The sequence below is a fragment of the Prionailurus viverrinus genome, chromosome A1 (genome assembly GCF_022837055.1).
Source record: "Prionailurus viverrinus isolate Anna chromosome A1, UM_Priviv_1.0, whole genome shotgun sequence".
NCBI classification, from domain to species: domain Eukaryota; kingdom Metazoa; phylum Chordata; class Mammalia; order Carnivora; family Felidae; genus Prionailurus; species Prionailurus viverrinus.
Genome location: NC_062561.1, coordinates 191,085,355 through 191,112,107, shown reverse-complemented (window position 1 = coordinate 191,112,107; position 26,753 = coordinate 191,085,355). Strand labels below are relative to the sequence as shown.

Sequence of the window (26,753 nt, the reverse complement as noted above, 5' to 3'; positions counted from 1 at the left end):
AGTAGCTCTGAGGGACTTGAACTCAGTTCCTTGTTTCCCGTTTCAGAGTCTTTCATCTATATACCATTTGGAACTAAATTTTCTCCAAAGTCCCTTCATGCTCTTTTCATAAGTGATTTTGTGATAAATATTGGTTGAATTAAAAGGTGATCACTTTTTACCTATTGTTCCAAAGCTGTGGGTAATACTTTTAGATAAGCATTGGAAAATCACTGAACGTTGTTGACAATGCAAGTCAGAAAATATTTATTGAGTATCTGATACATAATAAAGAATATATTAAGTGTTGGAGATTAAAACTATGTGTATATTATGAATATATGAAATATACCTAAATATATTTTATAGGTAATAGGATATATATTATATATAATAAGAAATGCATTTATGTATAAAAGGATATGTATATGTGTGTGTATATATATGTGTGTGTATCTAATATATACACACATCTCCTATTTTTTAAGGAACTTAAAGTCTAGTAGGACAAATAAACAGGAAATATAATACTACAATACTGTGTGGTAAGGACAGTGACAGAGGAATGCCTTTGGTACTAGGGGACAACAGAGTGAAGACACAAACTCAGCCTGGGGAAAGGATTGGGGAAGGTTTTCTAGGGACCCTATGTCTCAGCTGATTTTTGTGAGATGAATGATCAAAATGAGTGGGAAGCAAGTGATCCTACCAGAGGGACCCATATGAACCAGGCTCCAATGTGTCAAACAGCAGAGTGTGTTCAGAGTCTGAGTGTTCTCTAATAGACCTGAAATATGATGTGTGGCTGTCCATAAATCTGGAAATGTGGGCAGGAACTTTGTGAGCCACACTTGGACGTGTCCTGTATGTGGTAGGAAGACTACATATCACAGAGGTTCAATGCTTGGGATTTTAAGTCAGACCTTGTGTCCTTGATCCCAGTTCTTATATGTATTAGCTAGTGATCATGGGCAATGTAATTCTTCTGAGCTTTAATTCTCACAGCTATGAAATGGGGATAATAATGCCTACTTGTATGATTTGTTCTGAGGATGAAATATGGGGTAATGCATGTATAACTCTTGTTGTACTGTTTATTGCAAAATATGCTCCCAGTAAGTGGAACTATATGACAATAATGATGATGACAACTATCATTAGAAGGGTTTATCATAAATAGCTGCCTAGTTGTGCATCATATTGTCATTATACTGAAAAGTAAAGATCTGATGATGACTCCCAGGGAATTTACTGTCTTATTGACGGTACTAACTTGAACAAAGAAAGCATGAACAAGTTGTGTAAGCAACTTTGCATTTCTATGCTTATCAATGAAGGTTTACTATTATTTACCCAAAGTGGGAGGGCAGAGAAATTACCCTGGTTTGACATCAAGCAGGCTGTCACTAATAATTATTTAACTTGGGGCACCTGGGTGGCTTAGTCAGTTGAGCATCCATCTTCAGCTCAGGTCATGATCTCATGGTTCGTGAGTTCAAGCCCCACATTGGGCTTGCTGCTGTCAGACTGTCAGATCCTCTGTCTCCCTCTCTCTACCCCCTCCCCTGCTTGTGCTCTCTCAAAAATAAATAAGCATTAAAAGTTATTATTTAGCTTATGCTCTGTTTTATTCATTGTGGTAAACTCAGAGACAAAGAATGAATAGGTAAATTTTCCATTCACATCTGAGGAAGGGCAGACAGACTTGAATTTTAGGTTCCCTGATCCAAAGGTGCATTGACAACTTTCTTCATTTTCCAGCCAGGAGGGCTGTGATGAAGTTCTGTCCTGGGGATTGGCAGGGATAGGGATTATAAACTTCTGTGTAGGGTGTCTGAATTCTAGGCTGCCTCTTGCTCAAAGCCCTTCAAAAATGGCAGGCCCTTGGCCAGCAGGTGGTTGTGTGGATGCTGTGCTCTTGGGAAGAGTGTCTCAGCCTCTGTGGCCTGAGGACCTAGGGAGAGGAAGGATGAAGGAAGAGGCAGAGAAGCAAGTGCCAACAAATGGACGGAACAGCTGTCAGCCATGTGTGCATATTAGAGGGCTTAGTGTGATGACAGTGACCGATGGGGACTGAACTAGAGCTCTTATCTCCATTTTTCCCCATATTCTGACACAAACCAAGGCAGAGAGAGGAAGCCACAAAAATGACAGATTCCAGTCTTTTCACTGACCTGATTGCATGGTGCAGGAAGGTGGATTCTGTGTAGTTTAGAAAAATAAAAACATATGACATTGCTCAAAAATGGAGTATTGAGTCACAATTTCTACTCATTAAAATAACTTTCATACAGACTTCAATTCATTGCAAGTATTGGCAAGCATCAACTCAGATGCCAAAGAAAACTGGCATAAGAGTAGCCTTCTCCACCCTACCACCCCAACAAAAACATCTCATTGTGGGGGCTATTGATTTTCTCTGTTCTCTCCTTCTCCATTTTCTGTCCCTAGTGCCCACAGTACCTATGTGCTGGGAGGAACATGTATGGGAGCATTGGGTGGGTGCTTCTGGAGACGGCTGACCTTGGTTCATTGTATTTCCTGTTGGTGGTCTGGATATTTTAGCAGGCACTGTATCTTTTTCTGTTAATGGCTTTAGACCGTTATCAGCTCTGCTGCTGCTGCCCTCACACATACAGTCTTGGCAAGACACTGCCAGACCACCCTCTCCACTGCCCCCATCTGCCCACCACACCCCTTTCTCCTGTAAACCTCAAAGAACTCCAAGGAAGGAGCAAGTTGCCTCCTGCTGCTCTGCCCTCCACCAGTTTGACTGGTTTTTCTTGCTACCGCACACAGCCCAGTCTTTCTGCTTCTGAGGCCTTGGTGACCCACGGAGACCTACATGGTTAGCAGCCATAGGACAAAAAACTCAGGTTTGGCAGGCAAACAGTAAAATTGGTCTTTTCAAGTGATTCTGAGAACCTGAAGAGTGACTTTGTTGTAAAGCCTGTGATTTTCCTTTCTGCTTCCAATGAGTTGGATGTTTGAACTATACTTAGTATTCAGAACTCAAAGTCCTCTTTGTGCTCATTGCTTGAGAACATATTACAAAGTGAACCCTTTCTCTCAGTAAGGGGCAGAAGGTTTTTGAAGAGCTTTGCCTCTGTCCTTCAGATTGTAATCATATTTGACATACCAACTGGCCATCATCACACCAGGTCCTTAGTACATTTCCGAACAAGGAAGAGGGGGAAACTATTCTCCTACTCTTAAAAAGAAAGGTTGCAAAAATGACTAATTTAATTCAAGCTTTACCTGGATAGAAACTGATTACTATAGAAAATGAGGCAAGAAACTCACACAGACTGTAACACCAAGTATGTGCTGGGGACCCAGCACACATCCTCTTGTTTAATCCTCTAGCAACGTAGCTTGGCAGGCTGTCTGGCAGCCTCTCGTTAATTACCATGGCCTCAGCTCCAGGAGAGACACACCAGAAGCTACAGGGCCTGTTGAGTTGCCCAGTGTCACATATGCCAACTTCTATTGGTTCAAGCAAATGATAAAGCCAAACCAGATGCAAGAGGTGGGGACAGAGACTCCACCTTTTGGTGGGAGTTGCTGCTGATGGGTGTGCAGTATAAGGGATGGGCAGAATTACTGAGGTCATCTTTGCAACCAACTGTCACACTGGACCTGGGGGAAGAAAAGGAGTAATGACAGCTGATGTGAGCCTAACCCCAAAGATCTAATGTCAAATGAAACAACATTCACAAAATGTTTTGATCCCCTTGGCAGAAAAGTGCAGTGTACAGTGAGAGGACAGGGGCAAGTATCCATGAAACATAAACAGAGGTAGTTTCTATTATCACATGACCCACAAAATCGATTAGATAGACTTAATCAGATTTGGAGGGTAGGTTTGCAATGATTAGACAAAATATAGGCAATATTTATTTGGCATGCATGTGATTCACGGTGAGGAGCTCGGGAGAAGTCATTCTCTAGTGCAGTTGACGCTAAACTGAGGCCTGCAGGCTGCTGGCTGGGAGAGACATGCCAAGGGATGGAGATGGTGTGGGCAGAGAAAGTAAACTGGTTTCAATGGGAGCCCTAAATTGAAGGTCAAAAGGGTGGATGTATAGCAAGTGTTGATTTGCAACTGAGATTCTTCTCACATAAGCAACTCTGAGAAGCATGCTTCTGGGTAAGTAACCGCCTTCATTTATTTATCTAACAATGGTTAATGATTCTTTAAACCACACCTAGTAGACATGCTAGTTATTAGGGTCTATTGTTATTTCTCTATCTCTAAAAGCTTTCTGTTACTGACCGTTAGTGTGATAAGCAGGGCTTCATATCTCAATGAGTTTTACTTCTTAGAATGACCTTGGTGTCCCTGTTTTCTGGTGATGGATTCAGAAAGAAGTTAAGGAAACACTGTAACTGGTAGGGGAGTAGTGGAAATTTTTCTGAAGTTAACATATTGTACCTAGGGTAGAATGGCAATAACATCAGTTTGGGATGTAGAAGATCTGGCTTTAATTTTATCTCTTTCACCAGCTATGTAATTGTAGAGGCTTCTCTTTCTTTTAACCCCCACAATAGGTAGTATCTATAATTTCTCTTGAACCTAACCACTATGCAGTGCATCTTTCCTGCCATGATCTAGTCCTTTATCAACTGTCTTTTGGATTTGAGGTGCCTTGGTGGCTCAGTCAGTTGAGCATCCCACTCTTGATCTCGATTCAGGTCATGATTCCAGGATTGTGGGATCGAGCCTCACCTTGTGCTGAGTGTGGAGCCTGAACAATCTCTCTCTTTCTCCCCCTCCCACTCCCTCTCCCTCTCCCCCACCCCACTTGTGTGTGCGCACGCTCTCTCTCTCTCTCAAATAAAAAATAAAAAATAAAAAAGCAATGCTTTTGTAGAGTTTGTATCTGAACATCTCACTCTTCCATGGCTCTCTATTGTCTCTCTAAGCACCTGAGTTTGGAAAACAGCCCATTTTATGTTCTTTGCAGGTTTACTTCTTGCCACTGTTTTCCTTCTGTAGTAGATTGATTTTAAGAAATGGCCTAAATTCTCCCTCCCTATATCCATATGCTTTGCAAAAAGACTGCAGCTTCTCCTATCAAGAGGTGGAGTCTGGTTCCTTACCTCTTGACTCTGGGCTGTCCTTGTGAATTGCTTTGGCTTACTGAATGCACTGGAAGTGGCACTGAGTCAATTCTGAGTCTGGGCAGCAGAGGCTTAGAGTGCTTCTGCTCTTTTTTATGGAATCCTGCCACTGTTGTGTGGACAAAGCCAGCTAGCCTGCTGGGAAATGAGAGACTACTTGGAGGAGAGCCCAGTTGTGATAGCCAGGGCTATCAGAAACCAGGCTACAGCCAGCTAATGCCCACACATGCGAGAGAGAGCTATCTGCCCTATTCTCAGCTGACTGCTCATATGTGTATGAGCCCAGCTGAGGCTAGAAGAACCACTCAGCTGACCAACAGACTCATGAGCAGTAATAATGCTCTTTATTTTAAACCGCTGAGTTTTGGGATGGTTTGTTACGCAGCGATGACTAATTGATACACCCTTAATTCTGTCTCTCTGCACTATGGCTCCAGTCAGGATAAATTTCTTCCAGTTTTCTATATATGCCATCTTCATCTTTACTTTTGGTCTTTGCACAGGCTGGTTCTTGCCCTTCAGCATCACCCTTTACTTGGCTAAAGTCTATTCATTTTTCATGAATGCTAGACAGCTAGCAAGATTGCCCTTAACCTCATCAAGAGTAGGTTAGCTGTCGCTGCCGTGTTCTCCCATAGTGTTCTGCCCTTACCCCCTTCATGGCAGTAGTCATACTGTATTGTAATTACCTGTCTTCTCATCTGACTTCCTAGTCTCCTTTAAGTTCCTGAGGGCAGGCCTGCATCTTGTTTGAAGGAATATTGTCTAAGATTTACATAATGTCTAGTATATAGTAGGGACAAAATAGAACTCTGTCTATGAATAAATGAAGTTATTCTACTTTCCCAAGTTTCAGTTTCATCCTTTATAAAATATGAGGGGTGGAAAGAATCAGGGACAAAAATAGGTTTTGTTTTGTATGTTGACTCTGACCCCTTGGTTGTGAACATCTGCAGTTCTATACTGAGGCGATTATGAGGCTGTGACCAGAGTTATAGGGGAGAACTTCATAATTAATTAGCTATGTCTGCCATGGTCAGGAAATAGGAAGTGACAGTAAGTCTTCCAAAGACGTGCCAATCTAGGGAAAGATGATTTATTTCTCTGATTCAGCTACTATGAATTTGAATCTTGCTCAGCCCAGTCATATCTGCATTATATATTGTGTTAATGAAGGGAAAACCAAATGTTAAACTGGCTTGGTGCTAAAATTAATGTCACTTGCTATGGTAGAGACTAAGTGCTCACCAATCCATTTTCTCTTTTGCCTGGGCACATACTAGACTCTGTTTCTCCAGCACTTTGCATTAAATCTGGGGCATCTGACTGGTTCTCACAAATGTGATATAAGCTGAAATGATGTAAGTTGCCTCTGGGCTGAGCTGGTTAAGCACAGAGAAGCCTTCTTTGTGCTCTCTCCTTCTTTCTTCTTGACCCATTCCAAAGAGGGAATCCACTGGAAGGATCTGGGTACCCGAGGGACTGCATCTCACATTGGACTGTGATGAGAATGAGAAATAAGCCTTTATCTCTCAAATCACTGAGATTTTGTGGGGAGAGGTGTTATCCTCATACATCTGCCTGCCTTTTTCCCCCCTCTTTGATTGTTTTTTTTAAGCGTGCAGGCATGGAAGAGTTAGGTGCCAAACGTTAATGGCATCTATGCAAGCCAATAAAAATTACATTTGATAATTCAGGTGCTTCAGGTAACCCAAAGTAATGACTTTATAAATTGAGATACTTTAGAAGTCTGGACTGTTCTGGTCTGCATTTATTGCTGCTCTTTCTACCTTAGGTCCTTTTCCCATATAAAGTGACCCACTACAGGGACATGATAAAAGCCCCACATGGAGCACCCCTCTCCTCTTCCTCCCCCTTTTTTTTGATATCAGTTACCCAACAGACCCTGCAGGTGAAAAAGTTTATTGCTCTTAAAGCTCAAAAGGTAATTGATTTCTCCCCTCAAACCTCCTGCCTTCCACAATGTGATTGCAAAAGTTTCCACACTCATGACAGAAACAGAAAACATAGATTTAAGATATTCATGCCTTTCTATCTGCAGCAATGTGGGGCCATGAATATGCATACGCAGCCAGACAGCATTACCTTCTTGTTCAGGGAGACAAGACGCATCTACGAAAAGTGGGAGAAGGTGACCTTTCCTATATATCTGCCCTACAATCTTGGGCATCTTACCTTCTAAGTTCCTGGATATCAAGCCCTTATTCTTCCCCCAGTAATTATGGTCTCCAGAGCTGCCTGCTTTTCTTGCAGTAAAATGTTTTCTCTCTAAGATACCATCAAAACTTCCTCATCCTGTGGCCCAGGTCTCACTCGACTCTCTAATCAGCTCAATTCTTGTGAACCAGTGTGTTACTGAGTACTTAGAAAGGGAAGTGGCTTTTCTCTAATGTAATAAATGATTTCTCTCTGTAGTAGTCCACGGGATGATGTTGCCTAAACTGGAAATTTCACACAGGACATTTCAGGCCAGTAAGGACAAAAGGAAGGTCTACTGCATACCAGTACAGGGAGGTTCTTGGGCAAGCATGGCCTCCTGGCACTCCTCAGGTCACCCTTTGAAGGTAGCATTGTTATTTGCCAGTATGCAATGCTGTTCCAGTGAGCATACTGTGATGGCAGAGACCCGAGCAATGAGCTAGTGGGAGCTTTGATGTTATGGACAGCAGGAGTTTAATGTGTGCCAGGGCACATGTCAGAGGGCTAAGTAAAGGTCAATGGGTGGTATAGATTTCTGGTAAAAACAGGGCAGGAGGAGGGCACTGGGACTGGGTGGGGGTAGAGAGAGGTTTTAGAATGCAACAGGCAATAAGGAAATGCAGCAACTTGGAGGTTTTTGGTTTTTTTTTTTTTAATCCCCTTTATGACTCATTCTTTCTTTTCTCTTTTCTTTTCTTTCATTTTTGTGGGTGCTATAGAGTGGGCCTGAAGGCTTGAATTTGCCTGTACCTTTGATTTATAGTGGAAGCCCAAACTAACACCATCACTACCACCACCACTAATAAATATAAGGTCATATTTATTGAGCTCTTACCATGTGCCAGTGGCTCATTTATTGCTCCCTACAACTCTTTGCAGTCTCAGTATCATTATCTCACATTTTTTTAAGGAAGGGAAGAGGCAGAGGGAGATGGAAAGAGAGAATCTTAAGCTGACTCACAGTCCAGAGTGGAGCCAAACGCAGGGCTCAAACTCATGAGCTTGAGATGATGACCTGAGCCAAAATCAAGAGTTGGACACTTAACTGAGCCACCCAGATGTCCCAATTATCCAATGTTTATAGATGAGGAAACTGTAGTTAAAAAATAACTTGTGTAAGGTTACAAAGCTAGTAAAATGTCAGAGACTGCACCCTGTTCTTAACCATAACACCTGACTCAGCATCCTTGAGAGGTAAAGAAGCCAGAAACTTTTGTAGGACCTAGACCTCCTGTTATCAGCCCTACCTGTCTCATGAAAGGTAGTTCAATGTTAAGATGTTCAGTCAGGAGTCAGTCTTGCCAGCAAGGATTCCACCAGCATCTTTGGCTGGCCACATTCTCTCTGGGCAAGTCTTTGCAACCAGTGTCCTTTGGCTGATTTGAGAAAGCAGGCTGCCAGCTTGCATAAGGTGAAGCCTCATCAGTGCTAGAGGAAAAGAAGCATCAAGGTGAAAGCCCTAGAGAATTTGGGGTTGTCATATCCCTTGTCAGTCAGGCAGGGTCACCCAGTGGAAGATTCCCCAGTCATTAAATGGCCCTGGAGGAAGCGAACATGCTGTCCTTGAGAGAACCATGGCGGTAACAAAAAGACGTGCAGACATAACTGTACATTTGTGAGCAGAAAATCCATCATGACAACAGGCTGCATTTGAGTCACCAAATGGATGCGGCCACCTGGCTGGATCTTGACTGCCACAGCACGTCCGGAGAAGTCAGCCGTGGCTCCAGCCCTGGCCGCCAGTGTGAGGGAAGTGGTTCAGTAATCAGATCTTTCAAAATCAATTTAGCTCATGCTCCAAAGTCCTGGCTGTAACTGACAACTTCCTCCATGGTTTCCTTAACTATCAGATAAAAATGTTAAACTGTTTTAAACCCTTTTGAGGCCAGGATTCACCTTCAAGTGGAATTTTAAGAGGCACCTGCAAAGAGATTTGACTTAATTTCAGGTCTTTCCTTTCCACTACTATGAATAATTAGCTAAGCAGTCCCAGTACCCAGAGTTTATGTATAGTGATCCATAGTGGGAAATATTAAAGAAGCCTGTGCCTAGTGGTGGTGGCATAAAAAGATTTCTACCCACCTTCTGTGTTCTATGAAATGGGGATAACGATAATGTATTCTGCTGGGTAGATGCAGGCCAATTAGTCCAAGTTTGTAAAGCTCAGGCAGGGTCTTATTACAGCTTTTCTGCTCCTGGAGAGTAGGCAGGACCTTCCTGTGACTTTGCATGTGAAACTAATTGCCCTGGAAATGTCGGGAATTTGATCTTCCATCAAATCCTCCAGCCCTTCAGATCCCTTGACAATCTTTGGCTATTTGCATCTCAAGGTTAAGGGAAGCTATTGCTTTCTGGATGGATGCTAATCAGTTGTGAAAACTTTTGATCTCCTCTTGAAAACTAAAACTCTGTTGCAATTGCCTTATTCGGAGTCTGGTGAGAATGGAGGAGAAGTGAGATAGGGTGGCTTTATTGCAATGAGAGATGTGTTTAGCAGTTTTGAGTTTTAATTCTATTTTCCTTGGGCTCTGTGGGGTCCTGGAAAATCACTTAATATTTCTGAGTATTTTTCCCCCCAAATGTGATCTGAATTTTGTCACATTTCCCCAGGGAGAAATTGGAGAAATTATGTTTATGAAACTCTAGATTATCATAGTACGTAGATTTAAAAGAAAGAAACTTTGCAAATAGTTTTCTGGAGGAAAAATATATGCTTATCCATACCCGCATGAGTACTGTTTTCCTACGATGCCATTTTAGCCAGACTGCGTGCTTTTCAGACATAAAAGTTACCCAAAGCTTCTCAACAGTGGTGCTATTGGCATTTTGGACCACATCATTCTTTGTTGTGGGGGGATTGTCCTGGGTATTATAGAGTGTTCAGCAATATCCCTGGCCTCTACCTACTAGTTGCCAGTAGCACCCTGTTAAATTGATTAAACAAGGAGGCCATTAGACTGAGGTGTTTCTAAAACCTTAGCAGCCTACATAAGCAAACCAAAACCTAAGCCTATAAATGCCTCAAGGTTAAGAAATCAAAACCTGAGGACAACCAACCATAAATAGCCAACTAGGTTTTCCCAAATAAGGTAACAGCTCAAGCTACAGCCAATCAATCCTTGCATTTCTTGCATGTATTCTCCATAAAAGTCTTGCCACTAGAGCTTGTTGGAGGAATGCTTCTAGCCACTTATAGTTGGGTGCTACAGATTTGAATCAATTTTTGCTCAAACAAACTCTTAATAATTTTAATATGTCTCAGTTTATCTTTTAACAACCCCCAAGTCATGACAATCAAAAATTCCTCTAGACATTGCCACGTGTCCCCTGGGATAGGATTGCTGAATTTAGCAAATAAAAATACAGGATGCCTAGTTAAATTTGAATTTCAGAGAAATAATGAATAAATTTTAGAATGTATAAGTTTAACTGGGGGTACTATATTTAATCTGGCACCTATCTGGGGGACAGACTCTCCCCCTACTTAAGAACCACTATTCTAGATAAAGATTTGCATTTATCATTGGACTCACATTATTCTCATACTTCTCTCATTCCTGCTCCCCTTTTCTTTCTTTTTCCTCTTTCTCTCTATATCTGGCCTTCAGATAAAGGGTAAAATAAATTACATTGTAGGCCTCACCATAAACTGTTGTTAGCCTAGGCATGAGAGAAAGTAGAAACAAATTTTTATAATACTATGATAAAATGAGAGTCAGTCACAAAAAAAAAAATAACAAAAGAAAGAAAGAAAGAAAGAAAGAAAGAAAGAAAGAACGAAAGAATTTTGGCAAGCCAAAATCATGCCTCTCCAAGCAGAATCCTTGCATGACTGACACAGGACCCAATCAGATAGGCCTTTGAGGAAAGGAAATTCTGTGTGCTGCCAAGATCTCCATGGACCCTTTGAAAGTGAAACCCAGAAGTTAACGGGAGTTTTTCCTTCTGCCATTTAGTCACCAAATACTTTTTGAGCAGTGGCAAAATCAACCAGGTGCTATATGGCATACAAATAAGAAAAGGCACAGTTTGTGCCTGATAGAGAAGAAGCAGGTTGTCCTTCCATACAGAGATACTTGCTGATAACAGGTGGTGTGCTCCCAAGGCCTAATTAAAATGCAGATGATACTCCCAAGGAGAAACCCATAACCACGGGCAGTGTGCAAATTAGGGAAGCCTTTGCAGAGCAGGTAAGATGGAAGGATGGGTGGAGTTGGGGTGGGGGTAAGGGAACAAAGGTGGTTGGAGACATATGACTGCACCTTGAGGATCAATGATTTGATGCTCAGAGCACACCAAAAATATAGTGTTCCTTTAAATTGATAGTCAGATATTTGTTCATTAGTGTAGAGGAGCATGCATGGAGGAAGTAGAGAGAAGAAGGCTAGCTTTTGTCCGTCTTTATTCTTTTCTTTATTGTCCCCAAGGATTTGTTATTGCTCGACTCTGCAAAATAAAAGTTAATCAGATTACTGGTTAGAGACCATCTGTTGCTACTGAGACTGCTCTTTGAGGGGACCCTAGCTCCCCACTTCCACCACAATGTATTTGATATTTCATTCAATTCCATAGGATGTCTTGCTGAGACGAGTTCTCCACTTTCTTACATTTGCCCCTCTTTTTCAGTGCCCCTTAATAGATTCTTGATTGCCCTACTAGTCCCCTTCTTAATCCAGCTGTAAGCCTATCAGGATATTATTGACACAAATGTGTGATCAAACCATTTGCATGTATTAGTCACTCTGTAAAAGGGTCTTCTTCACCAAATGCTCCATGAAAAGGCTTTCCCTGGTGGTAGCAGAAGAGATAGGACACAATGGTGCCAGGGAAGAAGCATTCAGCTGGGAAGCAGAAGGCTAGTTTTGAGTTCTGGCTTTGCAAGTAACTTGCTGCGTGTTTTTGTGTGTGTCACACCCCCACCCTGGGTCTTCATTTCTTTCTCTAAAAAACAGAAGTTTGAACTAGAACCAGGGCAGCAAAACAAGTTTTATCTTAAACACCAATTCTGATTGATTGGTAGCAGCTCCCTGGGATGTTGCATAGAGAAAGCTTTTTATTTTTTAAGATTTTATTTTTAAGTAATCTCTACACCCAATGTGGGGCTCCAGTTCACAACCCCAGGATCAAGAGTCACATGCTTAAGGAGCCAGCGAGGCACCCATAGAGAAAGCTTTTTAGGCTACATCTGAGCTCTGGAAGAAAGAGTGATCAATTAGCAAGGTCTACCATGAGTGCAAAAAGGGGATGGTGGTGATGATAGTATGGATGCCTCATTCTTAGTATTCCTTGGTTGAATAGGCTCTGAAAAATTCCAAGCAGAGTTCTCAGACAATGTGAATATTGGTTAAACATTCAGAGAGAGTATCTATATTTGGAGTTAGAATTCTGTGGATTTCCCCAAAATGATAGTTGGGTTGCTCAGTGCAGAATAGCTCTACAGTTGACCTATGGAATAACATGATTTGAATAGGATTTGAACTCTGTGGGTTCAGTTTTATACAAATTTTTTCTTGGATAAATATAGTACAGTGCTGTAAATGTATTTTCTCTTCCTTATTTTCTTAATAACATTTTCTTTTCTCTAGCTTACTTTAAGAGTGCAGTAGGGGCGCCTGGGTGGCGCAGTCGGTTAAGCGTCCGACTTCAGCCAGGTCACGATCTCGCGGTCCGTGAGTTCGAGCCCCGCGTCGGGCTCTGGGCTGATGGCTCAGAGCCTGGAGCCTGTTTCCGATTCTGTGTCTCCCTCTCTCTCTGCCCCTCCCCCATTCATGCTCTGTCTCTCTCTGTCCCAAAAATAAATAAACGTTGAAAAAAAAAAAGAGTGCAGTATATAATATATATAAAACATATAACATAAAATATGTGAATCGACTGTTTATGTTATTGGTAAAGCTGTAGGTCAACAGTAGGCTATTAGCAGTTAAGTGTCTGGGGAGTCCAAAGTTATATGTGGATTTTTTACTGTATGGGGGGTTACCTCTAACCCCCATGTTGTTCAAGGGTCAACTGTAATTCTTTGCTTCATTTGAGATGGCTTAGCATCTGACCTGCCACCAACAGAATCTGCACATCTCTGGTTTTTCTAGAAGTGGAGAATCCTTACACTAATAGAACCATACTTAAATGACTTAGTCCTTCAGCACACGTTACAATTTTTTTTTATTATAAAATAAGTTGATATGACCCTAACCAAAACAAAATAAAACAAAAGCCAAGCACAATAGAACAGCAAGAAAACAGGAAAATGACAATTCCATATATAAAAAAAGAGCAAAGAATATCAACAGGCAACCCAAAGGAGAAAGATAAACCTGTTAAACATATGAAACATAAATCATTTTTAATATGCTAAGCAATGCAAAATGAAACAGGGTACTGTTTCCCTCTATCATATTGGTAAGTAATATCCAGTGTTGACAAAGAAGCAATATAGAAAAGGAAGTAAACTACCACAACCATTTTGGAGGACAATTTGGACTTATCTATAAATACTTTAAGTGCACATATCCTTTGACCTAGCAATTTCGCTTCTAGGAATTTATCTTACAAAAGAACGCTGGTACAAAAATAGAAATACTCAAGGGCATTTATTGTAGCAATTTTGTTTTATTTTTTTAAGTTAATTAATTAATTAACTTAGTAATCGCTACACTCAAGGTGGGGCTTGAACTCACAACTCCCAGATCAAAAGCTGCATGGTCTTCTGAGCCAGCAAGGCTCCCCAATAGCAATTTTAAACAGCAAACACATAGAATCAACTTAAATACATATAATCAATAAAGGAATAAAGAAATAAAGCATGATATACTGTATTATATGTGTTAGATTATACTGGGTCTGCTTGGTTCAGCTAAGAATTGTTTCCCAGAGTTCCCTTCCCTGTATGATCCTATGTTAAAGCTGGCCAAAAGAGGAGCTTTGTGAGATTGGGAAGGTTTAAGTTAAGAGGGGCCATTACTCACTACCACCACCAAATCCTACTGCCAAACTAACACACACACACACACACACACACACACACACACACACACAATTTCTGTCAGTTTATATTCATGGATAAAACCCTGGAAAGCCCCACATGAAATTGTTAATGGTGGTTAATTTGGAATTGGGATTTGACAGTGATGATGAGTATGGTAAGTAGATTTTGCCTTTTAAACTTCTTTGTTGTTTATCCTTGTTATAAAGAGCAAATACAGAGGTGACTGGGTGACTCAGTCGGTTAAGCATCCACTTTGGCTCAGGTCATGATCTCACAGCTCATGAGTTTGAGCCCCACATCAGATTCTGTGCTGACAGCTCAGAGCCTGGAGCCTGCTTCGGATTCTGTGTCTCCCTCTTTCTCTGCCTTTCCCTGCTCATGCTCTGATTCTCCCTCAAAAATAAATAAATATTAAAAAAAAATTTTTTTTAAAGAGCAAATACAAAGGTATATTTGAGAAAAAAGAAAAACACTTAAAAATAGTGTATTACAATTTTGGAAAATGCAAATAGAGCAAAGGAAATATGTATAAAATACATGATATCCATACTTCAATAATAAAATATAATTTTTTAAACATTTTAGTTTATTTAAATTTCTAGTCTTTACTCATGCTTTTAAAACTGCTTTGTGAGGGGCGCCTGGGTGGCTCAGTCAGTTAAGCGTCTGACCTCAGCTCCGGTCACGATCTCGTGGTCCATGAGTTCGAGCCCCGCGTCAGGCTCTGGGCTGATGGCTCAGAGCCTGGAGCCTGCTTCCGATTCTGTGTCTCCCTCTCTCTCTCTGTCCCTCCCCCGTTCATGCTCTGTCTCTCTCTGTCCCAAAAATAAATAAACGTTAAAAAAATGTTTAAAACTGCTTTGTGAAATATAAAAACCATAAAATAAACTGCATGTATGTAAAGTGTTCAATTTGATGAGTGTAGATGTATGTCTATACTTGTGAACCATCACCAAAATCAGTGTAATGAACACATACCTCTCAAAAGTTTCTTTATGTTTCACTATAATTCCTTCTTCTTGGGGCACCTGGGAGGCTCAGTTGGTTAAGCAACCAACTCTTCATTTCGACTCAGTCATGGTTCCTGAGTTCAGGCCCCACCTCAAACTCTGTGCTGTCAGCGTGCAGTCTGCTTGAGATTCTCTCTCTCCCTCTCTCAAAATAAATAAATAAACTTTAAAAAAATTCAAAAAAATTCCTTCTTCTCTCCCCAACCATATTCTCCAACAGCTATTTATCTGTTTTATTCTACTGTAAATTATTTTTGCATTTCTAGAATTACATATAAATGGAATCAAACATGTATATAGTGTTTTTTGTCTGATTTATTTCATTCATCGTAATTATTTTGAAGTTTATCCCTGTTGTGTGTATTAATAATCTGTTCATTTCTACTGTTGAGTTGTATTCCATTGTATGGATTTCTGATTTCTTTATCCATTGACATATTGATGGATATTTGAGTTTTTCCAATTTGGGGCTATTACAGTTAAAGCCATTATGAACATTCACATACAAGTCTTTGTATGTATATATGCTTTCTTTTTCTTTGGGTATATACCTAGGAGAGGGATGCCTGAATGGTATGGCAGATGTATTTTTGACTTTCTTTCTTTTTTTTTTTTTTACATTTATTTCTTTTTTGAGAGACAGAGCACAAGTTGGGGAGGGGCAGAGAGAGGAGACACAGAATCCGAAGCAGGCTCCAGGCTCTGAGCTGTCAGCACAGAGCCCGACACGGGGCTCGAACTCACAAACCGTGAGATCATGAGCTGAGCCAAAGTCGGAAGCTTAACTGACTGAGCCACCCAAGCACCCTGTGTATTTTTGACTTTTAAGAAACTGCCAAACTGTTCAAAGTGGTTCTGTCATTATGCATTTTCACTAGCAGTGTATGAAAGTTTCAGTTATGTGTTCATCAACCCTTGGTATAGTCCGTTTTTTTATTTAACCGTTTTAAGAATTGTAATGATATCTCATTGTCATTTAATTTGCATTCCCCTAATTACTAATAATGATCAGCACATTTTTGTGTGCCTGTTTGCCATCTGTGTGTGTGTGTGTGTGTGTGTGTGTGTGTGTATGTATGTATTTTTTTGGTGAAATGATTGTTCAAATATTTTATTTAGGCTCCAATTGGTTTTTCTTATTAATAATCACCGAGTTGTAAGTATTCTTTATATATGTTTACAATCCTTCTCAATCTATTTTGCTGATCTTCTCTCCTAGTATGGGGCTTGCTTGCCTTCATTTTCTTAATAGTGGTTTTTATATAGCAAAAAAATTTCATTTTGATGATGTCCAACTTATTAAATTCATGTTTTGATTTAAGACTACTCCAAAGTCTGTATGATTTCTTCTAGAAGTTTTATTGTTTGGATTCTTACATTTGGCTCTTTGATTCATTTTGAGTTATTTTTGTGTGTAGTATAATGTAAGGGTGTGGTTAATTTTGGTGTACCATTTGTTGAAAAGATTATCCTTTCTCTCATTGGACTGACTTGACATCTTTGTTATAAAGGAGTTGAACTTGTATGTGTGGATCTGTTTCTGAGCTCTCTATTTTGTTCTACTGATCTATAAGTATGTCTTTTCATCAATATCATATTTATTGTTTGTAATAACTTTATAGTAATTCCTGAAATCAGGTAGTGTGAGCTCCCTTACTTTGTTCCTTAAAAAATTATTTGGCCTATCTGCATTTTAACACAAATTTTAAAATCAGTTTGTCAATTTCTAGAATTGAATAGAAATTTAAATAATAAATTTCTTGCTTGGATTTTGGACTGAGATTGCACTGAAACTGTAGATGAATTTGGGAAGAGTTGACATCTTAATATTGACAGTGCATTTCATTTTGATCTGTTTTTCCCATATGGAATAGTACATATTTATAAGTAAATCTATGACTTTTTAAGGGATGAAATCAGGTATTGCTTGACAGAGCAAAGTTAACTAGCCCTCAGAGACTGAACCCATGGCTTTGTCCTGAGCAATATGGAATGTTAGCAACTGTTCCTTAACTTGATTCAAATAAAATGTATTTTGTTAAGTTAAATCCACATTTTTGTGTAGTAAAAAAAATAAAATGTTGTTGTTTATTGACTATGATTAGCAGAATACATCTAAAAATGCCTGACCATTTGGGATGGCAAATAAGTGGGATAATCCTGTTATTACCTTGCCTCTCATTCCTTGTTATGGCAGAAATCATCAATCATGCCATTCTTTCTCAAAGAATGTATACATAGATACTATTTATTTATTTATTTATTTATAATTTATTTATTTATTTATTAGCAGTGGTCCTGTTTATTTAATACTACTTATTACTGGTGGTCCTCAAACTCAGTTTACCTTTTCTGCAGTAGAGAGAATTCCTCCAAGGGGTTGAGTTAACTTGCAGAAGTTTTTCTAATGCTAAAGTCTGTCAACTTTTCATTCCTTACACCAGAATCTGCTAAGCCAAGGATTTTCCACTTGTTTTGCAACTCAAATTCTATGTGCATTTTTGACTCTAGCACATCCCTGCATGGGGGTCAAAGTGGACTCAGTGTAATAGAGCCTTTAAATAGTACATAATGACTTAACTTCAAGGATTTTAACATTCTTGTAGAGCCCCTGTTCCCACCTCCTACCTTGAAGCCTAAGGCCTTGGGCCCTCTGCTGACTCTACAGTGCAGCTGAAAATGCGTCCATTGTACTTACAGCCCTGACTTCTAGTGCACTTGACCACTCTCCCAATCTGTATGTCACCTTATGAGGCCAGCTCTCCTACTACTAGTTTGCTATTTCAGTTATTTCAGACCACTGGACTGACTCAGTGCATTATGGATACTCTTCCTCATGCTGAGCCATGGAAAACTTACCTTTTTTTTTTTTTTTGGTTGCCATGACATTTGGAGAGGTGGAGGGCAGGGTTAGAGACCTGGTAGGGAGCAGATGCTTCTATTGCTGATAATAAACTTAATTGGAGCTAAAAATCGTTGGGTCTCTTTGGTTTCTTCCTTGTGACCTCTCTGTAGAAATAGATGCCAGGAATTCAGGCCAGTTTGGGAGGGCAGGGTACTTGATGGATTCCGTTTGCAGGTTGTAGAGTTGAGAAGAGGTGATTATGGGATGTCCTAGTAGAAAAGAGATGTAGATTTGGAGTTTAGGAGAAAGGTTTGCATTGGAGATTATTGATTTCGAAGGCATTTGCATATAGGTGACTGCTTAAGAGGCAATGGTAGATTGAAATCACCATTTTCTTTCAGGTGGGAATGTGCATAAAAAGAGGCCTACAGCTGGACCTTGGGGATACTCACATGTGAGAGATTGAGGAAAAATGGGGACCTGAAAGTGGAGGAAGTTGAGAAGAAATGATGGAGAGAAAACTAGCATTATTGTATTAGGTCCCTTCTTAATTTCTACTTGGCCAAAACTTTGCACCCTCAACCCTTGTAACAGCGATTGGCACATAGTCAGTGCTTAATAAACTTTTGTTAAATGACTGAATGTGTGGAATCCAAAAGAGATTTTCTAGGAGGAACCCAAGGTCAACAGTCTCCCAATGTTAAAACAAGGCTGGGATGAATGAGAAAAGGTTTCTTTGAGAAAAGGGCTTGGATTTGAGGGATTAGGAAATTACTAGTGACTTTACAGTATATAGGTTATAAACTCTTATCACCTCATGCTTAGATTATTGGAACATGTAAAATGCAGATGGTTAATACTTCATTCCTTGGATTAAGGTGAGGGCTCAATGATATGACTTGTAAATGGTGTTAAGTACTTAGCCCAACCTCTCATTCGCTCATTAAAATAATATTTAATGAGCGTTTACTATGGTCTAGGTGTGGTTTTAATATCTGCAGATAGAACAGTGAACAAAACAGATATGATTTGTGTATTCATGGACTTTATAGTCAATCTGGGGTGGGGACAGGTAATAACAAAGACATCTGAGAGTGACAGATGCTGTGCAGAACCAAAGGATGATCATCTGATAGAGAGTGACGTGATGGGTAGCCTATACAGGTAAGGCCTCTCTGAGGAACTAATAGAAGCTAAGAGCTGAATGGGAAAAAGAGCCAATATTGACTATTACTATTCCTTCCTTCTTCCTCTTTTTATTTCTGGTTCTTCCTCTTTCCACTTCAACTGTTCGTCTGCCTTACACATCGGCTCATTTCATCACATGCTCAAAACCTTTCCATGCCTCCACGAGTGACTTTGCAAGTTGTTATCTGGGCTCAGCCAGCAGAGGAAAGTGCTGCTTTCTGTATTACCCGTGGGCTGTCAGCTCCACGTGGTGCTGTAGAAAAGGCATCCTTGCCCCAGGCAAAGGCATTTACACCTTCCAGGGAGATGAATGATTAGAGACAGCAGAGGGGCAGAGGAGGTGGCAGACGCAGACACAGAGGAGGGAGTGGATAGGAAGTTAACAGGACTTAATCTATTAGAAGAGGAAAGGCCTTTGAAAAGTGAATTAATGATATTTATAGCTGCATCAGGTAAGTAGTTGGCCAGAGTTCACTGATAATGAGACCAGGATTGAATTCCTATATGGACCAGAGAGCTTCATGTGGAGAAACTATGCTATTTACTCCCTGGCTATTGAGACTTAGGCAAACACATACCTCTCTGAACCTCAGTTCCCCAGTCTAAAATGGGCACATACATCTCATCTGCCTGCCCATGTCATAAAGAACAAATGAAAATGGATAATAAAGTGCTTTTTAAAATTATAATTTTTCAATGTGATCTATTGTTATTACTGATTATGTTATTATTTTTGTGGCCTAGGTACCTTCCTCCCCTCCTTTTTCTGCAATGTATCAGCTGGCTATCTCTCATAGTGGATATTCAACCACACTGGAATGTTCCGTATAAATCAATCAATAGCCCTTCAATAGGCACATTATACTGACCCTGAGTTAGGAAGATCATATATTCTCAAGTGCTAGTGCTTGGGCTATTCTACCCACTCCTGGCTAAGTCTTTGTCTTACTTATTTTAATATTTGTTACACTCTATTGCAGTGCTTCTAACCACTAACCGCTAGTGTGGATTTCCTGTCTCCTCATCATGAATGAGTCGTAGGCGGAGTCTTCTTTGACCTTTGTCCTTTTGCCTGATCTCTAGAGAACTGGAAATTAGGTCATTTGGTGTTTACTACCCAGTGATGACAACTATAGGGCACATGTGTCTCGCCTGCAATATCCTGCTCATCATGGATACTGCTAATTGATTATTGCCCTATCCGCTATTGATGCAGCTTACCAGCCCTACAATGGGGAACCACTGGGTACATGTGGCTACAGAGCATTTGAAATGTGCCTAGTCCAAATGGATGAATGTTGTACAAGTAAAATACATAATGATCATGGAGACACCACAAAAGAAAAAAATGTAAAATATCTCAATAATTTTATATCTGTTGCAAGTTGAAATAATATTTTGCATATAATAATTAAAATATGCTATTAAACTTACTTTTACCTATTTCTTTTAACATTGTTTTTTGATGGCTGCTAGAAAATGTAAAATTATAAATGTGGCTCACATTTGTGGCTCATGTTCTGTTTCCACTGTATAATGCTGCCTTCAAATCATTATTAAGACAGTTCTTTAGGCATTCAATGACCAATAAACCAGAAATTAAAGGAGTTGTATTTTTTGGGGAGCAGAAGAGAGGTTGACATTTCGAGTTTACATCTAGAATGAAAAAAAAGAGCTTGAGTTTATGTAATTTAGTGGTTCCCAAACATGTCTCTGTATCAGAAAGTCCTGGGATCTGAAATTATAAAATTAGAGATTTCCAGGTTCCACTCTTGGCGATTCTGGTTAATAGGTCTGAGATGGGGCCCTGGATTGTGTATTTTCTTCCTTTTCTTGTGTTTAGTTTTTATTTCATAATAATAAACTTAACGCTGCAATCCAGCTAGACTTGGAGGGGGATAAGAAAAATATGGAACCCATATTCTTTGCAGTGAGATCACAAAGATTATAGGTTATTTTGAGCAGATGAGGGTGAAGGGGTACTTTTGTGAACTACAGAAAGAATGGTCTGATGGTTAAGATAAAACACAAGTCAAATTTATTAGATTTGTTCATGGTCAGCAATGGTGATCGTCTTGCTGGTCTTGCCATTCCTGGGCCCAAAGTGCTCCATTAGCTTTCACAAAAGTCGTGCCTTCTTTTACCTTGCCAAAGACCACATGCTTGCCATTCATCCATTAAATCTTCACAGTGCAGATGAAAAACTGGGAACTCTGTGTGGGATCCAGCATTTGCCATGGACAAGATTTGAGGACCATATGCTTCAGGATGAAATTCTCACCATTAGATTTTTCCCCATAGAAGGACGTGCCACCAGTGCCAATAAAGCATGTGAAGTCACCATCCTGGCACAGAAATCCCAGAATAACTCTGTAATTCCTTCTCCAAATTCTTTCTTCCAGGTGCTCAGAGCATAAATGGTTTCTGCTGTCTTTAGAGCTTTGTTTGCAAACAGCTCGAAGGAGTAATGGCCCAAGGGTTCACCATGCCTGACAATGTCTAAGAACACAGAGGGGATGACCATAGCTGGGTAGTGCGGGCATCTGCCAGGGTTGTGTGTTTCAGTAAGCAGCCTGCGAGATTCTGATGTGCAGCCAGGTTTAAGAGCCCCTGCGCTAGGACTTTTTTTACATTTCTATGAAGGGACTTTCCTGCGGTGACAAGTTGTTACTAGCAGAGCTAGGACCAGAGCACATGTTCTTCATGGATTATATTTTGTACCACAAATCCCTAGAATATTTTGTGCTACTGTGACCTAAGAGGCTTCACAGAACTCAGGATGGAATGAGGAACTCAGGCTACATCTAAGCAGGCAGGCAAGCTCTTCTTCCTTATTTGGAGAAAGCCCAGTTTGGCTCAGCAGCCCCCTCTGTTGTCAAAAATCCCTAGCGCAACCTGACACAGCTGGCTGTGGGAAAGGGAGCAGGGAGAGGGAACACAAGAGGATGTAGCATGAAGAACAGTAGATGGGGGGATCTATTTGCAACCAGGCAGTGGTCAAAAGGAAACAATGCAGCCTAAGCCCCTTACAGCCAGAAAGGCCTGTGGAAATTGTTTACCTGACTGCCTCCTGGTCTGGAGGAGAGGAGGGAATTTGGACAAATCATTTCACTTCTCTGGGCCTCAGTTTCCACATCTGAACAAGGGGAATAATGACATGCTCTCTACCCCTTCCTCATTACAGACTATTGTAATAGTCAAATAGAAAAATGGGTATGTTTTTAGCAGTCCAAAGACACGTGGCTAGTTTGAGATAGAACCAGGCTTTGAACTCTGGTCTCCTGGTTGAGGCATGTCATACAATTTCAGCTAACAAAGGATAGATGTGTTCAGCTGCTTCCAGAGGGACAGAGGCAGAAAAAAACTTACAGGGGAAGTTGAGGCTGCCATCACACCTAGGTGAATTAAAGTCAGGTAGCTGCCCTTTATTTATGCGTTCGTTCATTACTAATTTATTTAGCTTATATTTATTGAGTACCTCTTATAGGATTGAAACTGTGCGAGATGTGGTGATACTAAGTCAAATCAGACAGGCTTTTGTTATGTCTATGGTTCTTGCAGTGTTTCCCGAAATATTTCCTTTGTCAGAAATATTCTCAACTAGCTGTCACAGTGCACAAGTAACATGACTGGGTGAAATATAATAGCTGCCATTTATTGGGAGTTAGTTATGTGCCAGGCACAGTGCTAGGCACTTCCAGTAATAACTACCTTGGAACCCAGAAGAAGAAATAGACCTAGGGAGACTTAGCACATTTCCGTTTAGTAGGTGGTGGAGGTAGACATATTTCCACCTGTTAAACAACAATGCTATATTGTTTTGAAAAGTATTTCCTTTTGGTAATAGCGTGGGGTGGCTGTAAGGCCCTAGACAAAATGCATATTTACTTGTCTATGTTCATGAAAGTGTTATTTATAGTAGTGGAAAATTAACCTAAAATATTCAAAATAAATTTAAATAAATTATAATACAATATTTTTGAAGAGTATTTAATGATCTGGGAAAGTGTCATTCATAAATTGCTACTTCATACTAGGAAGATTTATATCTGCTTGATACTAATTTTGTAAAAACACCCACCTAACCCATAAATCCAGAAGAAAAGGATGGAAGGCAATTCACCGTTGTTTTCAATATTGTTGTTGGGCATTAGTGTTTTGGGAGAGGCTTATTTTCTTTGAACTTTTTGAGTTTCCCATATATTCTACTTTTTTTTTTTAAGTTTTCCCCCAGACATTAAAAAAATTTTTTTTTAACGTTTATTTATTTTTTGAGAGAGAGAGAGAGAGACAGAGTGAAAGCTGGGGAGGGGCAGAGAGAGAGGGAGACCCAGAATTTGAAGCAGGCTCCAGGCTCTGAGCCATCAGCACAGAACCCAACATGGGGCTCGAACTCATGAACCACGAAATCATGACCTGAGCTGAAGTCGGACACTTAACCAACTGAGTCACCCAGGCGCCCCTCCCCCAGACATTTTATTATGATAGTTCTCACACATACAGAAAATATGGAAGAATTACAGTGAATACCCATATACCCACAACCTAGATTCTACAATTAACATTTTACTATATTTGTTTTATCACTGATCTATCCATTTCTCTGTTTATCCATTTTATTTTCTGATGCGTTTCAAGATACATCGTTGGCCTCTATACATTTGCCCAAATACTTAATTATGCATTTTTTAAAATTAAGAATTTGTTTGGGTACTTTTTTTTTCCCTTAGGGGGTAGTATTTACTTGTGATAAAATGCACAGATTCTATGTACCATTCAGTGGGTTCTGAAAATACATCCACTTGACAAATCCGCAGCGAGACACAGAACATTGACATCACCTTGGAAAATTCCTTCACCTCCAGTCAATCCCTTTCCCCAAAGCAACTTCTGTTCTCGTTTTTTCCAGCATAGATTAGTTTTGCCTGTTACAGAAGTTCATGTAAATAGATTCGTATAGTATATAGTCTTTTGTGTAAAGCTTCTTTTATTCAACGTAATGTTTAGAGATTCAACCATGCTATTGCATGTACCAGAGGCTTGTTGTTCTCTGTCGTGAGGGTGGTATGAATGTATCACTTTTGGTATTTCCGTTTTCCTATTGACGGACACCTAGTCCGTTTTCGGTTTGGGGCTATTATAAATAAAGCTGTTATGAACATTCTTATACAGTCACTTATGGACATATGTTTTTCTCTTGGGTAGGTACCTGGGTGAAGTTCTGGGTCATAGAGTAGGTATATATTTAGTTTTGTAAGAAACTGCCAGGCCCATTCTCAGAGTGGTTGTATCATTTTATACTCTTGCCAACAATATAAGCAAGTTCTGGTTGCTCCATATCCTTGCCAATATTTGATGGTGTCAGTCTTTTTTAAAAATTTTTTTTTTTAAGTTTTAGTCCTTCTGATGGGGGTGCAGTGGTGTCTCTTTGTGGACCACATATTTTTAAAATCAGAAAAAAAAGTTTTATAAACAATAAAACTGAAATGATGCCAAAGAAAAGAAAGTGAAAGTACTGGAAGTAAATTTGGTAAAATTAACTTTCCTCTTTTTTGGGTGATTTGTACATGGATTTCTTTCTTGTCCTGTTTTGCTTTAATTTCCAGATTGTCAAAAATAAACATGTATTATTTTTATTATGAAAGAGAACATATCTTATTTATAAAAAAATATTACCTATGAGAGTTAATATGTTAATTGAGGTAATTCAGTGACATTTTAGTAGTCATGGCTGTGTGACAAATTAAAGCTTTAAAAAGTTTAAAATGTGACTACTGGGCTTGTTTGATGGGCTATATTTGGGTCTTATGTGTAAATACTCTGTGAGTATGAGCAAAATGCTTCCTGTCTGGGCTTCAGTTTCTTCCTCTTTTTTATAAATGGGTTGGAATAAGTTATCAGAATAGGTTATTCTATCTCAGTTACAAAGAAAATGTGTGCAAAACTGATAAGCATTTGAGGAAGTGAGAGATAGGACATATAAGCTTTGATGGGGAACAGAGGTTTGTTCCTTAGGAATTTCAAGTTGAGAAAAAAAAGAGCCATTTGCCCCGGGACTCTTAGAAAAGGTCCAGGGCCACAGAGGGAGACTGCAGGGTATAGCGAAGAGAATGTGAACTTCAGAGTTTGATGGTCCTGAATTCAAATTCAGACACAACCCTCTCCTTGACCTTTGACCTTGGGCGAGTGCTTTAATCTCTCTCAGCTTCTGCATCCGCAAAACAAAGATCACAAAACCTTTATCCTTTTGTGTGTGTGTGTGTGTGTGTGTGTATTTTAAATCATAATATTTACAGACATTACCATTTACAGAAATGTCTGGGTTTGTCCTCTGCCTTAGAATGTAGTAGGCAAGTGACAAAACTTGGGGAGAAGGACTTGGAATAGAGGGAAATAAAAAGGGCCAGAGACAAATTTAGAAATCTAGATTGTGAAGGCTTAAAGGAATGCTAGAGATGATCTAATCCAAAGCCTCATTTTGCAGAGGAGAAAAATAAGGTCTCGCATTGATCTCCCATGGACATGGTGGCAAGGCCAGTATGGGAACCCAAGGCATTTTGTTTTCCGCGTATATCATGAGGCTTCGGCCAGCTTTACAATTTGACTCTAGTGTGGTGTCAGTCAGATGAAGTGGAATTTTCCTTGCACATTCCACGAGGAGGACCACTTGGCTTGGGGTTTTCAAATGCCATAACCAGCAAGAGAATAGAAACAAGCTCTCCAGGAGACTTGTCAGTGGAAGATTTAACTCTTCTCTTCAACTCTTTAAATTTTACAAACTCGAGTTTGTAACATAGTTACAAACTATGTTTGTAACATAAGTTTTACAAACTCGAGTTTGTAAAATAGGCAAAAACAAACAAACAAACAAACAAACAAACAAACAAAACACATGTTGTTGGTCAGCTTAGCTCTGCCCTGGAACTGTTTGTTACATTTGACTCTGATTCTTCCCAAGCTCAGGCGCCAACTTCCCTGGTAAGTACATGCTGCCCAGGGAGGGATTTCTGTGTATCAATTTCATCCACGGCAAGTTTCCTCCATTGTCCTGGGTTGCAGGCTAGAGACTTACTGTCTGATAACTGTCTGATTTTCTGGCACTTTCAAAGGAGACCAAATATCCCTGCCACACTGATTTGACTGATTAGTTTTCATCAAAGTTGTTTACTACTGGTTTGGTAGTGTTTGCTTTTGTGTTTAATTTCAGAGAAAAAGATTTAAGAGCTTAGAATCCCTCCTTTCAAACCTTCAGTTTGTTGGTCTGTGGAAGCAATTTCTTGGATAGTTTTATTGGCTGAGAAAAAGAAAAGAAAAGAAAAGAAAAGAAAAGAAAAATCAAGATCCAGCTTGAATCTTCTCTTGCTCCTTGACCTGAATCTCTATAAAAAGTCTTTCCCTGCACACC

The 26,753-nt window shown here is 39.9% G+C and overlaps 1 pseudogene; it reads right to left on the bottom strand.

Moving 5' to 3' along the window:
- Positions 1 to 21,389: 21,389 nt before the first annotated feature.
- On the bottom strand, positions 21,390 to 21,872 carry LOC125168886 (peptidyl-prolyl cis-trans isomerase A-like; annotated as a pseudogene).
- Between the last annotated feature and the right edge of the window lie 4,881 nt (positions 21,873 to 26,753).